Consider the following 4638-nt stretch of genomic DNA (forward strand, 5'->3'; position numbering starts at 1 on the left):
ACAATCGTTTTCACTGAGAGGATGGGAGGTAGCCATTGACAACGGTGAAACCCTACACAAGCTTGCCATGGAAAGGAGTAAGTAGGATTGGATGAAGACAGTAGGAAAGCAGAGAGACGGAAGGGAAGGCATCTTCATGCGCTTATCTGAAGTTCCTACCAATGAATTACATAAGTATCTCTATCTTTATCTTTATGTTTATTTCGTTCATCATCATATCAATTGAGTTTGCCTGACTAAGATTTACAAGATGACCATAGCTTGCTTCATACTAACAATCTCCGTGGGATCGACCCTTACTCACGTAAGGTTTATTACTTGGATGACCCAGTGCACTTGCTGGTTAGTTGTGCGAAGTTGTGTAATGCCATGGTATTGAACACCAAGTTTTTGGGGTTCATGACCGGGGATTATGAGAGTTATGAAAAGTATTGTTCACAATTTCGCGCCACCATTGTAGTATAATCAGTGACCACACTTCATCTCTTCCCATGAGCAATTAAATCAATGAATTGGGCAATTGTTCAAGCTTAGAGAGATTGGATTGCCAAGGAATTGGGATCTAATCACTTAAGATTGCCAAGGAGATCAATGAATGCATTGATTGAGGAAGAGATGAGAATGAACTTGATCCGGAGAATGCAACATCTCCTGAACCCAATTATTACCCCATTTCTGATCTTACCCATTCTCTTTACTTTCTGCCATTTATTTTCATGCTCATTACCCCAAATCCCCATTTAAGATTCTGCACTTTAATTTCTGTTATTTACTTTCCAGTCATTTAAATTTCTGCATCTCAATCTAAATTCTGTTTAGCTCAGCTAGCATATTCTTCTAACTAAAGTTGCTTGACCAATCAATCCTTGTGGGATTCGACCTCACTCTATTGTGAGTTTTACTTGACGACAATTCGGTATACTTGCCGAAGGGAAATTTGTTGAGAGATAAGTTTTCATGCATCAAGTTTATGGCGCCGTTGCCGGGGATTGATTTTGAATCAATAATGATTAAGTTTGAAGATCACTAGATTGAGCATTTTTCTTTTTGTTTATTTGATTCAGTCAATTTTCTCTAGTTCGTTTTAATTTCTTCCTCATCCCCTGCACCCCTTTAATTTTTCGTTCTTTCTTTCTTTTTAATTACAATTTTGCTCACTAACCCACTAACTGTTTTATAATTTGCATCACTTACACTAACAATTACTCTAACATGAATAGTTTCTTCATTTTATCTCCTGTTGTGCAATCTGTCTATTGTATGATAGGGAGAAGAGAAGGAGTTTCAACATCCTTCGATTCAGAACCTGAAAGGACCCTTTGGAGACTAAGAAGGGAAGCAAGAGGGAAAAGAATTATTGGTGCTGAGGAAGAAGAGGAAGAGTATTTTGAACCCAACATGGAAGAGAATTTGGAGAACAATTGATGACAAGTTATCATTTACCTATTTTTCTATGCTTTTTCATACAATAAATTGATGATTTGTGCTTAAATAGTGAATGCTTTTGTGCTTAAATGATATATTTTCTTGATCTTTTAATTTTATAAATCTTGTAGGGAATAAGAAGAAAAAGAAGCAAAGAAGCACAAAATAAGCTAAAAAGGAGAAAAAAAGAGCTTTGGGGCACACTTGGAAGTTGGAGCACACTTTGGAGCCTTAGGCCACGCTTTTAAAAGCGTGGCCCATGACCAAATCAAAGAAGAAAGCAACCAGCACGCACACTGCTCTGCCCTTGCCAAGAGCAGAGCAATATCGTGATGCAAAGTGAGGTTGGAAGCAAATTTTCGCTAAGTTAAAATCTGCGCGCTCACAGCATGACCATGCCTACTTCAAAGGGCTATAACTTGAGTTACAGATGTCCAATTAATGTGCTTCCAGTTGCGTTGGAAAGCGGACATTCAGAGCTTTCCAACGATATATAGCAATCCATATATGGCGTACAATTGAGGCATGAGTGAAAGGCATCTTTAAGGGCCAAAAATAAGCGAAAATGAACCAAAGTGCTTCCACCAAGGCTCGAAGACGGAGACACAAGAAAACCAAGGAAGTCTACCCTCAAGGAGAGCAGAGTGCTCTATTGGAGGGCAATGTTGTGCTCTCTTCATAAAAATTTAAGGAAAATTGGCGTGGAGTGCTTTCACGAAGGCTTGAACCGGGTACCTCCCCTTGGAAGCTCCACTGGCCCGCTCTCCACAAGGGCAGGGCAATCCCCTGGTGCCTCACTATACTCAGCACGCAACATGCATCCCCACACAAAGCTTCACTACTCTACTCTCCACAAGAGCAGAGCAGCCTCCTGGGAGCAACATATGGGCCAAAATCAACCAAAATTCAATTAAAAATTCATTTTAATTCAATTCTCCACCAAATCAAAAAGCCCACTCAACATGACTCAAAGGCACACAGAGAAGCTAGATTAGGAATTTCATTTTGTGAATTTGTTTTTAATTTCAATTTCATTTTATTTTCATTTTGTAAAAAGCCTATATAAAGGCATCACTCTCATTTCAGAGGGGAGCTCGATGAAAGGAGGCTGGCTCCACTAGGGAGCATTAGGATTAGAGAGCTCTCTCTCTTCTAGTTTTTCTTTCTTTGAATTTGAACCTTGGATTGAGATTGAAAGGAATTATGTTTTCATTCTCCATATGCAACATCTCTGCTTTGTTCTTCTGCATAATTCAAGAAATTAAGGATTTGAATCAAAACTCTCTTACTGCTTTCATCTTTCTTTCTTCTTCAATCTGCTTTCTACTTTGATCAATGAAGGAATTAAGATCTAGACTTGTTTTCTAGTCTCTTTGATTCCCTGAGATCTTCAATTTTATTTTGCAATTGAGTTGGGTTCTTGGCTACTCTTTTGTTTTTACTGTTTTATTGAAATTGTTGATTCTTCTTCTGGAATTTCATGCATGATCTAAGTCTTCTTGCAGGTTTCCTCTTCTGCTACATTTACTTTTCTGCAATTTCCTTTCCTGCATTCTGTACTTTCACATTTCTGTTCACATTGAGCTTGATTTAATTTCCTGCACATTTACATTTTCTGCAATTTAAATTTCTAGTTGCTTAATCTATTGCTTTCTTTAATTTCTAGCACCTAACCCCCTTTACTTTTGATGCAATTTATATTTCTTGCAATTTAAGTTTCAGCTAATTTACTTTCTTGTTCTTTAAGTTTCCTGCCACTTTACTTTCTGCACTTTAAATTCCCTACAAATTTATATTCTATTGCTTAACTTCACCCAATTCATTCAATGTTAGCTTGACTAAACTAATCACCCACTAAAGTTGCTTGATCCATCAATCCCTGTAGGATCGATCTCACTCTAAGTGAGTTATTACTACTTGATGCGACCCGGTACACTTGCCGGTTGGATTTGTGTGTTTGGAAAATTCGTTTTTCCACAAAAACACCATCAACAATCATGAAGAAGAAGCTCATAATCATGTCAGAGAAGGCCATGCAAACCGTGCTAGGCAAGAAAGGAGAGTCCTAGGCTCCTATATCAATCCTAATCCAGGAAACTGTGGAAGCAGCATTCAGAAGCCCACCATACATGCCAACAATTTCGAACTAAAACCCCAGCTCATCACTCTTGTTCAGAACAATTGTTCAATTGGAGAAGGTGCTCAAGAGGACCCTAATCAACATTTAACCACCTTCTTGAGGATTTGTGACACTGTGAAGTCCAATGGAATCCATCCAGATGTCTATAGGTTGCTCTTGTTCCCTTTTTCACTCAAGGACAAGGCCTCCAAATGGCTTGAATCCTTTCCAAAGGAGAGCTTAACAAATTGGGAGGAAGTGGTGAACAAGTTTTTGGCAAGGTTTTACCCTCTTCAAAGGATCAACAGGCTTCGAGCTGAGGTGCAAACTTTCAGGCAACAAGATGGTGAGACACTTTATGAAGCATGGGAGAGATTCAAAGATCTAACAAGAAGATGCCCACCAGAGATGTTCAATGAATGGGTACAACTTCACATCTTCTATGAAGGTCTTTCCTATGAGTCAAAGAAGGTTGTGGATCATTCATCAGGAGGCTCTCTAAACAAGAAGAAAACCATTGAAAAAGCCATAGATGTCATTGAAACAGTTGCTGAAAATGACTACTTCTATGCCTCCGAAAGAGGTAACACCAGAGGAGTAATGGAGCTGAACCACATGGATGCATTGTTAGCTCAAAACAAGATGATCACCAAGCAGCTAGCAGATCTTACCAAGAAGGTGGAGGAGAACCAAGTTGCAGCAGCCATCACCTCATCATCAGCTTAAGAAGGAGTGAATATAGGAGAAGAAGGTGATTGGGAGCAAGCCAACTATGTTGGAAACTCACCTAGACAAGTCCATGATCCATACTCCAAAACTTACAACTCTGGATGGAGAAATCACCCCAACTTTGGATGGGGAAATCAACAAGACCAAGGGCAAGATCAGAGACGCCACAACCTCAACTCCAATAACAATGCAACTCATCAAAACACCTCACAGAGATATTACCAGCATCCATCTAACCAATCTTCTCAACCACCTAATCTCAACCCACCATCAATAACCGGGGAGAGATTATCAAGGATTGAGGCTCTACTTGAAAACCTATGCAAGGAAATTCAAGATAGTAAAGCTTTCCGGGAAGAAGTGCA

The 4638-nt window shown here is 39.3% G+C and overlaps 1 non-coding gene across 1 annotated transcript; it reads right to left on the reverse strand.

The window, feature by feature from the left end:
• Positions 1-3850: 3850 nt before the first annotated feature.
• On the reverse strand, positions 3851-3955 carry LOC127745183 (small nucleolar RNA R71). The gene has a single exon (XR_008006378.1). It is a non-coding gene; the product is annotated as a small nucleolar RNA R71 (small nucleolar RNA).
• Positions 3956-4638: the final 683 nt, after the last annotated feature.

The sequence above is a fragment of the Arachis duranensis genome, chromosome 2, assembly GCF_000817695.3.
Source record: "Arachis duranensis cultivar V14167 chromosome 2, aradu.V14167.gnm2.J7QH, whole genome shotgun sequence".
NCBI lineage: Eukaryota > Viridiplantae > Streptophyta > Magnoliopsida > Fabales > Fabaceae > Arachis > Arachis duranensis.